This window comes from Bombina bombina, chromosome 2, assembly GCF_027579735.1.
Source record: "Bombina bombina isolate aBomBom1 chromosome 2, aBomBom1.pri, whole genome shotgun sequence".
NCBI classification, from domain to species: Eukaryota; Metazoa; Chordata; class Amphibia; order Anura; family Bombinatoridae; genus Bombina; species Bombina bombina.
The window spans coordinates 847,983,518-847,997,372 of NC_069500.1; positions in this window are offsets into that span (position 1 = coordinate 847,983,518).

The window sequence follows — 13,855 nt, forward strand, 5'->3', positions numbered from 1 at the left end:
TATTTGAAATGTTTGTCTTCTAACTCCGTTATATTGTTCAGTGTCTGTTGTAATAATTGCCGTTTCTGTTTTAAGCTATAAGCTTTAATTTTCATTATTTCTCCTCTGATTACTCCCTTGTGTGCTTCCCACAATATTCTAGTGTCATCAACTGAGCCTTGATTTATAGAGAAGCATTCTATGAGGTCTTTTTCAATTTTTTGTAATTGTAATGCATCTTCTAAAATATTATCTAGTTGCCAAATATATGTTGTTAGAGGCATGTTGGGCCATCGAAGTTTACATGTAATTGCTGAGTGATCTGACCAAGTTCTGGGGGAGATTTCTACTTTAGTGGCTAATGAAAAGCTATGGACGTCTAACAGTATATAGTCTATCCTCAAATATCTTTTATGGGGAGGTGAATAAAACGTATAATCATTGTTAGATTTGGCTTTTTGGATTGTTTTGTGAGATATAGAGTAAGTGCCGTTGGAATTATCTTTTGCTAGGTCTAATGTGAGATTGAAATCTCCTGCCGTGATAAATATACTGTACCTTTCTGATGTTCTAATAATACATTTGAAAAATTATTGAAAAAAATGTCTTGTTTTGTATTTGGAGCATATACACATGCTATGGTAGTCAATATGTTACATAAAAGACCTGTTAATATCAGATATCTTCCTTCCTTGTGTTTAATTATATTTTGGGGACAAATGGAATATGTTTTTTTTAATAAGGATTCCTGCACCATTTTTTTTTTTTTTGAGTTGGAGGCATAGTAGCATGAGCCAAATTTATATTGAAAAGTTTTAGGTTCTCTACCTTTTAAAATATGTGTCTCCTGTATGCAGACGATGTCACCCTTTTTTAAATTAAAATCTTTTATAGCCGTATTTCTTTTCATAGGGCTATTAAGGCCTTTGGCGTTAATGGTGATAATTGAGAATGTGTTTTCTTTATTATTATTCATAACTGGGGTGTTAGTTGTAACTCTGTAAGTACTTCTATAATGTGATATGTAGTATGGCGTATGGTTGTTGGTAGTGTATGAGTGAGTTGCTTGTCACCTGAGTATCAATAGTCCTGTTGGGTCAATAATAATGGAGAGTCGGAGAGGGAACATCGTAATGGATAAGCAGCGAATAACCTGTGTTGATACCTAAACAAACTAGAACACAAATAAACATGAAAAAAATTGAAAACACATATTTGCGTTTTAAAAACAGTATAAAGAGGTCGCAGAGCGACACTTTCCTGAGTCTATACATACATATGGAAACCATTAGATAGTTTTAAACTAGAGTATATTAAGTAATACTCTTAATCTATCATAAATTAAACAAATTTATGAAGATATTACATCCCAGATGAATCGGGATTAGGTTTTACTAATAATCTGTATTCTTTCTAAATACATCTCAATCTATGTTATACAATTTACATATTGAGCACATTTCACAATACAATGACATATATACTCATGTAGCTGAAGAGGGGTCGGAATAAGCCATGAACTTTGATGTTAGTCCCATTTTCTTGCTGTTTTTCTCAGGAACCTGTGACCATTTTAACCTTTAAGAGAATCTTGTTGTCACATCTGTTCTTGGTTTCTGTAAGATGATCCTGACACGTTTGAGGTGTCTGGTGTAGAACTTGAAAGTCCCAATTGTTTTGTGAAAAGTCTCTAGATCTGGAGGGCCTCTGTATACGCACATTGTGCCATCTTTGGTGACATTTAGACTAAATGAGTAACCCCATCTATAACATACATAGTAACATATACTTCAGATTTTTTTTCTTGTAGCTGTGTCGTAAGAAATCTGATCTCCTTTCTTCTCTGGATGGTAGCAGGGCTTAGATCTAAGTAGTTAATGAATTGTGTCTGTCTGGCTTGTTGCCATATTAGCTCTTTATCTCTGAAGTTGAGGAAACAAAAGATGACATCTCTACGTGGTGCATTAGTTGTTGGCAGCGGTTGTAAGGCTCTGTGTATCCTTTCAATGATTATGGGAGTGTCATTCGGTTCATTTATCAGAATATGGCTGAAAAATTATTCTGTATAAGTTTCTAGTTCTTTCGGTTGTATTGATTCCGGTATACCTCTAATACGTAAGTTATTACTCCTCCCTCTGTTCTCCAAATCTTCTACCTTCATTTGAAGTTCTTCGATTTGGATATTGTGTGTTGATGTAGTGTTAGAGATTGTATATATCATTTCGTTAGCTGTTTCTTGCATTTCTTCTACCTCCAATACTCTATTGCAAATTTCTGATATCTCTTTTTTCATGGATGCTAGTTCTGTTTTAATGAGTTCTTTAAGTGATTGAAAGCCTGATTTAGTAGGCAGATTAGCAATGTCCATTTTTAGCTGTGCTGCATAGTCAGATGTTATTGAGGTTTGTGCAATTGCCATCCCAGAGAGTGAACTGGATTGATGTGTATTTTCTTCCATTTGTGTGGTGATAGCAGCCTCTTGTGGTTGAAAAAAGGCACTGACTGGTGTCACATGTGAATGAGGATTTTTATTTAGTTTATCTGGTTTAGTATTTCTTCTCATGACTATCTTGATGAGGAGACAAATAAAATATAAAGGTGTTTCTGCAGCTAATGTATTTTTTAAAGTACTATCAAAAAAGTATAACTGCTTTTGTTTCTTGTCTCTTTGTGCGTTGATGCAATCAGGTTTCTGGAGGTCCCAGCAGCAAAAGGTTTATGCCACAATCGTAGTAGAATTTATGTTTGTTTGCACGCAAAGGATTCGATTTTTTAAACCTAGAAGAAGGTTTTTAAAGGTCTATCTAAAGGGTCTTTAGAAGTACTGTCTTCTAAAGGAATAGTTACGTTTAGCTAGGTGGAAATGGCCCCATCAGCTGTGGACTGTTTCATATAACTCTAAATTAGCAGTAGGTAGAATATATATTTTTAAACCTTGAAGAAGGTTTAAAATAGGTACCTGGTTTAGACAATTATTTAGCAATCATATCAGAGATAGCATCAGGTATGGGGAAAATCTCAGGGAGTATATTACTAGTTGAAGGTAAAATCTGAACTGACCATTTTCATTTATTTAAAGGTGGTAGTGCAGTCAGGGCCTTTTTTTAATGGCGGTAGCAATAAACTTTTTCATTGCTGGGGGTATGACATCTGCATCCATCTGTAAGGAAGAAACAGTAGGTTCATTAGTACACATAGAAACATCATTATATTGATTGGTACATGATAAAAAAATCTAAGCATTAGCCACAGAAATGAGCGGAAGAAGCTACTTCAGTTATTTTACAATAAGCACACTTAGGCCTAGATTTGGAGTTTGGCGGTAGATGGGCTGTTAACGCTCCGCGGGCTTTTTTCTGGCCAACCATAAATTTAACTCTGGTATCGAGAGTTCAAACAAATGCTGCGTTAGGCTCCAAAAAAGGAGCGTAGAGCATTTTTACCGCAAATGCAACTCTTGATACCAGAGTTGCTTACGGACGCGGCCAGCCTCAAAAACGTGCTCGTGCACGATTCCCCCATAGGAAACAATGGGGCTGTTTGAGCTGAAAAAAAAACCTAACACCTGCAAAAAAGCAGCGTTCAGCTCCTAACGCAGCCCCATTGTTTCCTATGGGGAAACACTTCCTACGTCTGCACCTAACACTCTAACATGAACCCCGAGTCTAAACAACCCTAACCTTACATTTATTAACCTCTAATCTGTCGCCCCCGCTATCACTGACCCCTGCATATTTTTTTTAACCCCTAATCTGCCGCTCCGTAAACCGCCGCAACCTACGTTATCCCTATGTACCCCTAATCTGCTGCCCTAACATCGACGACCCCTATATTATATTTATTAACCCCTAATCTGCCCCCCACAACGTCGCCTCCACCTGCCTACACTTATTAACCCCTAATCTGCCGAGCGGACCTGAGCGCTACTATAATAAAGTTATTAACCCCTAATCCGCCTCACTAACCCTATCATAAATAGTATTAACCCCTAATCTGCCCTCCCTAACATCGCCGACACCTAACTTCAATTATTAACCCCTAATCTGCCGACCGGAGATCACCGCTATTCTAATAAATGTATTAACCCCTAAAGCTAAGTCTAACCCTAACACTAACACCACCCTAACTTAAATATAATTTACATCTAACAAAATAAATTAACTCTTATTAAATAAATTAATCCTATTTAAAGCTAAATACTTACCTGTAAAATAAATCCTAATATAGCTACAATATAAATTATAATTATATTATTGCTATTTTAGGATTAATATTTATTTTACAGGCAACTTTGTAATTATTTTAACCAGGTACAATAGCTATTAAATAGTTAAGAACTATTTAATAGTTACCTAGTTAAAATAATAACAAATTTACCTGTAAAATAAATCCTAACCTAAGATATAATTAAACCTAACACTACCCTATCAATAAATTAATTAAATAAACTACCTACAATTACCTACAATTAACCTAACACTACACTATCAATAAATTAATTAAACACAATTCCTACAAATAAATACAATTAAATAAACTAGCTAAAGTACAAAAAATAAAAAAGAACTAAGTTACAAAAAATAAAAAAATATTTACAAACATAAGAAAAATATTACAACAATTTTAAACTAATTACACCTACTCTAAGCCCCCTAATAAAATAACAAAGCCCCCCAAAATAAAAAATTCCCTACCCTATTCTAAATTAAAAAAGTTAAAAGCTCTTTTACCTTACCAGCCCTGAACAGGGCCCTTTGCAGGGCATGCCCCAAGAATTTCAGCTCTTTTGCCTGTAAAAGAATAAATACAATACCCCCCCCCAACATTACAACCCACCACCCACATACCCCTAATCTAACCCAAACCCCCCTTAAATAAACCTAACACTAAGCCCCTGAAGATCTTCCTACCTTGTCTTCACCATCCAGGTTCACCGATCCATCCTGAAGAGCTCCTCTGATGTCCTGATCCAAGCCCAAGCGGGGGGCTGAAGAGGTCCATGATCCGGTCAAAGTCTTCATCCAAGCGGGGCAGAAGAGGATCGTCCATCCGATTGAAGTCATCATCCAGGCGGCATCTTCTATGGTCTTCCATCCGGAGCGAAGCGGCAGGATCCTGAAGACCTCCAGCGCGGAACATCCATCCGGCCCGACGACTGAACGACGAATGACTGTTCCTTTAAGGGACGTCATCCAAGATGGCGTCCCTCGAATTCCGATTGGCTGATAGGATTCTATCAGCCAATCGGAATTAAGGTAGGAATATTCTGATTGGCTGATGGAATCAGCCAATCAGAATCAAGTTCAATCCGATTGGCTGATCCAATCAGCCAATCAGATTGAGCTCGCATTCTATTGGCTGATATCCACAAGAAGCTTATAAGCTTAGAGTTCCGTATTAAAGTACTGCTCACACAGTCTTGCCGCCTCAGCTGTTCTCCCACAACAGCGTATGATGTTCTGCACAGAGAGCGTCTTGTATACTCTCACTAGGCTTATCGATGGGATACGGTGCTTCAGGACCTTTCAATACTTTGTCCTATTTAAACCCAACGCGTTTCTTTTGCAAGCGTGCAAACTTCCTCAGGGGTATTTCTCTCCTTTGCTTGACTGCAAATGTAATCTAAATGTCCAACCTTTAAAATCCTAAACCGGATGTTACCTGTCCATAGATCCAACACCGGTACAGGTATGTAATTCTGCTGGGTCCTAATGCCCCCTTTGCATCCTGTCTTATGAGATTTTATCAGACAGTTAAAAAACTTTTAACATGTATATATTTACACAATAAAATATACTTAATCTATATGTTCTACTGAAACAGATGCCTATATTTTAGTAAAATACATTTATATCTAAAAAACCTACAATTGATTTAACATATTTAAAAATTATTTAAAAATGTAATAATGGACTTATTATTGCGGACACAATTGTTCCTCCTACTTTAGTCATCTGTTAACCAAACCATATACTATATTCTAATAAACTATGCACTTATTATTTTTCTAAATGATTTTTTATATATACAGAGGCAACTTGCAACCCTAACTTTCATTATTCATATAAAGGCTGCTAAATCTAAATCAATGTTAAGACCCATTGGATAGAGGCTTTTTAGCTCAGTAATCCAAGAAGTCTCCCTCCTTCTTAGCTTTGTAAGGCGATTAGTTCCTTCTACCTTATGGGGTACCCAGTCGATGACTGTAATTTTTAATTCTTCAGGATTACTTGAATGAAATTCCCTAAAATGATCCACTACACTATGTTTCACAACTCCCTTTGTGATGTTATTTTTGTGTTCCCAAAATCTAGTTTTTATTTTCCTTTTTGTTCTACCTAAATAGATTTTATTACATGGACAGACTAGCTGGTACACCACATAAGTTGATTCACATGTGCACCTATATTTCATCTCATAGCTAATATCCCCTTTTGCATTACAAAATGTTTTGGACTGCAATACATGTGGACACATGCTGCAGTCCTTTTTCTTACATTTAAACATACCCTGTTTGGGAATTAACCAATTTGGATTCGGGGCTGTTCTCTGAACTTCCTTTAATTTTGAAGGTGCTAAAAAATGTTTTAAATCCCTATTTTTTCTAAAGACTAATTTAGCATGAATGTATGGGAACGCCCAATTAGACAAAGGGCTGTAAATTTATTAGATCCTACATATAAAAATGTTAACACTGAAGATCCCACTAATCAATTCAGATTATTAGAAAAATGACTTATGTCTGAAGTTAAAGAGTGGCAGGACCTTATCCTTTTGGACAATTACATCATGCATAATGCGATTCCAAGGGATTTAAGGATTTTTAAATTTCCTGCCTTCGAAATAGAAGATATTGAATTTACAACAGAGTGGGAAACTGCCCTACATAATTGTTCTATCATTTTAATTAAAATTTTCATAAAATATAGAGAGTTTAAACTTGAGAAATTTAATGAGCAGATTGCGGACACAATTGTTAGTATAAATCCATTTCTTGGGGATGAAAAATGGAAAAATCTAAGTTCAAATATAAAGAATAGAGTAAGTTCTTTAGAGAGAACAGTTTTGGCAAACAAAACAGAAAAATTAGGAAGAGATATTAAGGACTTTAAGGAAGATAAAATGTATTCCTATAAAAGAAAAACTATCAAACCAAATAAAAAACAACACCATAATTTAGATACTTTCCAACTAAAAAGGGATAATGGAAATTATAATTACAATAAAGAAACTAGCCAAGATTGGTCAACTAATAAGGAGTCTGGTGTGAAAAAACCATTCCATTATGGAAGTACAAGTATTGAGTTAACCTCTCACCAGAGGGAGCCAATAAATTTAGAAAAATCTTTTCCACAAAAAAATAGATTTACACCATTAGATGAGGAACAATATGAGGTAGAAATAGATGAGCAAGGCAATATATGGACACATTTGGGAGCAAAACCCAAACAACAGAAAATTATAAAATCAACAGAAGGGGAAGAAAATCCAAGTAATAGTACTAGTAATAAAATTAATAATATTAAAAAACAAACAACAAAAAATAAGAATATAAATAAAGATTCTAGTCCAAAGGAAGATACAGCCCCTTTTCAAATCTTCAAACCCAGAATCAAATAAAGAAGTTTAGAACAAAGCGGGGCAGAAGAGCAGGTAGAATCCAAAAGAGGAAAGAAAGCAAAAAAGAGAAACTAGAAACTTCAAAAAATCAAATATTCAATTTATCTGACCACGTATTAACTTCTAATGAGACGAAATTATTACAAAATGGGTTAAGTTTTGCACCAAATTCAAAACCTGATAAATTCAAAACCTATATAGATTTACAAAACTATATACGCAAAATGACTCTAAAAAGACATTTTGCAAAGTTCAATAATAACAATGTTTGTATTAAATCATTGGAAGGGAACGATTGGGCATACGTAAGTATGCTAAAGAAGTTGGATACGTCTGGAACTTCTAGTGAGGATTTAAATTTTGGAGAGGAGAATAAAAATACCATACAAGATCCAATGACAGAATTATTAAATTTAAGCCTCCATGAGGAGGAATTTAAAATTGTACACTCAAATTTGAAGCGTCCATCTAATTTCAATCCAGTCTCCTCCCAAGGTCCACATATTGCTATATTTAATAAATTAGTAACTGATGAATTTAATAAAATGTTAAATAACAAGAAGGCAAAAAAATCAGCCAAATATAAAGATAATTTAAACAAACAAGAAAGAAGGGCTTTGGAGACATTATCTAAAAATACTAACCTTATTTTTAGGCAGGCAGATAAGGGTGACGGCCTTGTTATACAGAACAGGACAGAGTATTTAAAGGAGGCTTTTTCATTATTAAATTGTAAGAATACATACAAAACACTATCTGAAAACCCCACTGACAAATATAACAAGGAATTATTAATTCTATTAAAGAGGGCCAGGAATGAACAGATTTTAAATGAGGACGAATTCCGGTTCATTTTTGAACCTAATCCAAGAACTCCCATTTTTTATCACCTGCCTAAAATCCACAAGGACCCAGTGAATCCTCCGGGGAGACCCATCATTTCAGGAATAGATTCCATCACGGACCATTTGTCTAAATACATTGATGGGTATCTACAACCCATTGTTAAAAACATTAAAAGCTACGTTAGAGACACTATGGATGTCATAAATAAATTTGAGGGATCTCTGTGGATTCCTGGGTCCTTGTGGATTTCCTGTGATGTGTCAGCCCTTTACACCTCTATCCCCCATCAAAAAGGTATTAAGGCTGTGGCCTCCCACTGTGCAAGGACAAATATGATGGAAAAGCATGTTGATTTTATTATAAAGGGAATACAGTTCATATTAGAACATAATTGTTTCTTGTTTGAAAAACAATTTTACAAACAACTAGAGGGAACGGCCATGGGCACCACCATGGCTCCCTCATATGCAAACATATATATGGGGGAGTATGAAGAACAATATATATGGTCAAATAACCCTTACCTGGGAAATATAAAGAAATACTACAGGTTTATAGATGACCTGCTATTTATTTGGGAAGGTGATGTTGAGGAGGCAGAGAAATTTGTTGAACATTTAAATTGCGACACATTTAATCTAAAATTTACTAAGGTGATATCTGAAAATAGTATAAATTTCTTAGACTTAACTCTATATATTGGGAATTCAAATAGAATTTGTGTCAAGAACTATAGAAAAGAAACAGATAGGAACAACTTTCTTAGTGCAAATAGTGGTCATCTAATGAGGTGGATTCAAAATGTACCGTTAGGTCAATACCAACGCCTCAAAAGAAATTGTACTGAGCAATCTGATTTTGTTAGGGAAGCAGATATTTTAACAAAGAAGTTTAGGGATAAAGGTTATAAAGAAGAATGGCTGACAGAGGCCATGAAGAAAACTGACCAAATACCCTGGGAACAGTTATTAATTCCAAAAAATAAGAATAATAATAAAACAAACAACTTTGGAGATTAACCTTTATTTATAACAACTTATTCTGAGGGGTCAAACCAAATTCGCAGGATTCTAAATAAAAATTGGAACATTCTAAAACAAGACCCAATCCTATGCCCTATATTAGGGGAAAAGCCTAAATTAGTCTTTAGAAAAAATAGGGATTTCAAACATTTTTTAGCACCTTCAAAATTAAAGGAAGTTCAGAGAACAGCCCCGAATCCAAATTGGTTAATTCCCAAACAGGGTATGTTTAAATGTAAGAAAAAGGACTGCAGCATGTGTCCACATGTATTGCAGTCCAAAACATTTTGTAATGCAAAAGGGGATATTAGCTATGAGATGAAATATAGGTGCACATGTGAATCAACTTATGTGGTGTACCAGCTAGTCTGTCCATGTAATAAAATCTATTTAGGTAGAACAAAAAGGAAAATAAAAACTAGATTTTGGGAACACAAAAATAACATCACAAAGGGAGTTGTGAAACATAGTGTAGTGGATCATTTTAGGGAATTTCATTCAAGTAATCCTGAAGAATTAAAAATTACAGTCATCGACTGGGTACCCCATAAGGTAGAAGGAACTAATCGCCTTACAAAGCTAAGAAGGAGGGAGACTTCTTGGATTACTGAGCTAAAAAGCCTCCATCCAATGGGTCTTAACATTGATTTAGATTTAGCAGCCTTTATATGAATAATGAAAGTTAGGGTTGCAAGTTGCCTCTGTATACCGTATTTGACCATAAGACGCACCTAGTTTTTAGAGGAGGAAAACAAGAAAAAATGTCTGCAGCATTGGTTAAATGCAATGTCCATGTATTTTATTTTTTTTAAATGGAGGAAGGCTATAGTATATAATATATCTGTGGTTTGTTTGTATACTGCAGTACACAGTTAATTTCTAGCTGTAAATCAGTATATATGGACTTTCTGCCTTAAAAGGGATTTGTGCACTAAAAAGAGGATTGCAGCATACATATATATATATATATATATACACACACTGCAAGCCTCTTTTTAGTGCACAAATCCCTTTTAAGGCAGAAAGTCCATATATACTGATACCACAGACAAATGTTTGTTTAAGTAATAGCAGGTCCTGGTCCTGTATCTGTATGGCTATGCTATGTATTTAAAAATATACCCCACAACAAACCACAGTTTATAAGGAGAGTAACTTATCAATTTTATTTATCCCATCTTGCTGCTGCTTAGCGTTCCCCTCTCACTGCTCTCAGCATTCTCTCTAACTATTGGACTGATACTACTGACAGTCTGAGTCAGGTTGGAGGTGTCACTTACAAAGTCGGCTAACTTGACTGGCATCTTTTGTAGCCAATAGTGATACAAATGCGGCCTAAAGGGGCGGGCAATGTGGCCGCAGTCCAAGAGCGGCTGGTGCTGAACTCCAGAGAGAAAGAGTGGGTGAGGAGGCTGCTGCACCAGCTACACCGGTAACCCCTAATAACCCTCACCTGTTGCCAGTAGCACTAGCTGCAGCAGATCCCCGGGCCTTCACACAGCAGCTTCACTCAGATCAGCCCCCAGTCTCAGCTCTGCCCTGCTCCCGCAGACACTGTGTGTGGGTTGTACTATAGCGCTTCCGTCTCAGATAACCTGCGCCCGGCGCACAGGAAGTGTAACTCAATTAGGGGATGTGAGGTAATGATCCGGACACAATTTTAATGAAGCAGTTACCGGTACTTCAATGGACACAATTTTATTGAAGCAGTACTGTAAATGAGAGTAAGTGCTGTAACTAGATGTGACACCATCGCCACTGTTAACCCCGCTGCTCTAACAAAATTGGTAAGTAGCGTAAATATGCAAGCGCAGGGCCTGCATTCGCTCCATTAGACGCAGACATTTCCCCTTACTTTTGAGGGGGGAAAAAGTGCGTCTTATGGAGCGAAAAACACGATATATAAAAAATCATTTAGAAAAATAATAAGTGCATAGTTTATTAGAATATAGTATATGGTTTGGTTAACAGATGACTAAAGGAGGAGGAACAATTGTGTCCGCAATAATAAGTCCATTATTAAATTTTTAAATAATTTTTAAATATGTTAAATCAATTGTTGGTTTTTTAGATATAAATGTATTTTACTAAAATATAGGCATCTGTTTCAGTGGAACATATAGATTAAGTATATTTTATTGTGTAAATATATACATGTTAAAAGTTTTTTAACTGTCTGATAAAATCTCATAAGACAGGATGGAAAGGGGGCATTAGGACCCAGCAGAATTACATACCTGTACCGGTGTTGGATCTATGGACAGGTAACATCCAGTTTAGGATTTTAAAGGTTGGACATTTAGATTACATTTGCAGTCAAGCAAAGGAGAGAAATACCCCTGAGGAAGTTTGCACGCTTGCAAAAGAAACGCGTTGGGTTTAAATAGGACAAAGTATTGAAAGGTCCTGAAGCACCGTATCCCAGCGATAAGCCTAGTGAGAGTATACAAGCCGCTCTCTGTGCAGAACATCATACGCTGTTGTGGGAGAACAGCTGAGGCGGCAAGACTGTGTGAGCAGTACTTTAATACGGAACTCTAAGCTTATAAGCTTCTTGTGGATAAACGGACACTTGCTGACAACAAAATCTTTTAAAGGCATTTATAACACTACAATCTTGTAAGTGTATAATTTTACTTATTGCGCATAATAAATTGTTTTAAAAAGCTACCTTGATTCGGTGGGCGCTTTGTGTTTTCTATTTTATTTCAGCTGTGACTAGAAAGCTGCCCAGATGCGCTCAGGGGGAAAACCAGACCCACTCAGTAGAGCAAGAGCGGCGGTCTGAAAAATCCTCTTTTATAATAAAATTTTAGCTGCAATATTATGTTGCATAAATTTGCGCTAAGATAATGTTATATAATTCTGAACTATGTGCAGAATTATATAACATTTTTTTGTAGGTTTACTGCCCATTTAAGTAGCTCTGTGTGTTCAATTAATCAATTCAATGTTTGATTAAAAATATGTTAAATAAGTTGTCCAGATATAATAGTGAACCCAAAGACAAATAGGACTGTTTTTAAATAATCAAACGTAACCTTTTCAGTGTCGAGTGACAAGGTGAGGAGGCAATACTTAATCAAGAGAAGAGGTCTCTTGTGTCACAAGATCATTTAATGTGAACCCCACTTGATATTTTGATATCACTGATTAGAAATATTAGAGCTATTCTCAAAGTTTAGTTTAGAATGGAAATGTAAGTTTATGAAGAAAATACCGCAATAATGCCAACTGAAATCCTGGGTTTGATGTAGTATGCTTTTCCAGTGTAGTATACTGTATTAAAGGGACAGTCCAGTCAAAATTAAACTTTCATGTTCAGACAGGGCATGCAATTTTAAACAACTTTCCAATTTACTTTTATCAAATTTGCCTTGTTCCCCTGGTATTCTTTGTTGTTGAAAGCTAATCCTAGGTAGGATCATTCACTAATTTCTAAACCCTTGAAGGCCACCTCTTATCTCAGTGTATTTTGACAGTTTTATTTTACAGCTAGACAGCGCTAGTTCATGTCAGCCATATAGAAAACCTCATACTCACTCATGTGGAGTTATTTATGAGTTAGCACTGATTGGCCCAAAATCAAGTCTGTGAAAATAACTGAAATAAGGGATCTGTTTGCAGAGGCCTAGATAAGGTAATAACAGGGGTAAAAAGTACCTCTGCAAAACTGGGGATTGGATAATAAAGGGATTATCTTTTTAAACAATAAAAATTCAGGAGTAGACTGTCCCTTTAATTAAAAATCTACTTTAAAATGGCACTGCCTTGTTGAATGTGTATCTTGCCTCATTTTCTCCTTTCACACTTGTCAGTTCATAAGGATAGTGAGTCCATGAGCTGTAAAAGAAAACGTGGCTACTTCTACAGTACAAAAATATTTAGAAGAAAATTGGGCAAGTTGAATGCCAATGCATTTCTCAGAGAATAGCAATATCCACATCAGAGATCAGCAACGAAGATAGAATCAAATTTCCACTGCATATTAAAAATTACAAATTGTCACACAATGGAAAACTAAATTAAAAGATTTATAGTAAAAATGTCTGAACAATTGAGATCCTTAGGAGAAATAGAAAAAAGAAAGAAATGCCATGCAACATAAAATAGAAAGACACAACTGCTCATTTTAAATATTGAGCATTTATAAGCTATAAAAAGCACAACACAGCAATTATTAGACACAGCACAGTCCAGGTAACAAAGTATGCTTAGACAGATTTGGGAAAATCTTGAGCTTCTGACAAACATTCATTGGATTGTTCAAGGATACATGATTTGTTCTTAATGATCTAGGGACACTAATGTATTTTTTTTCTCAGGAATGTAAAGTTAGCATTTGGAAAGAACCATAACAGATATATGTTAAAAAAGTTTCCATTAAA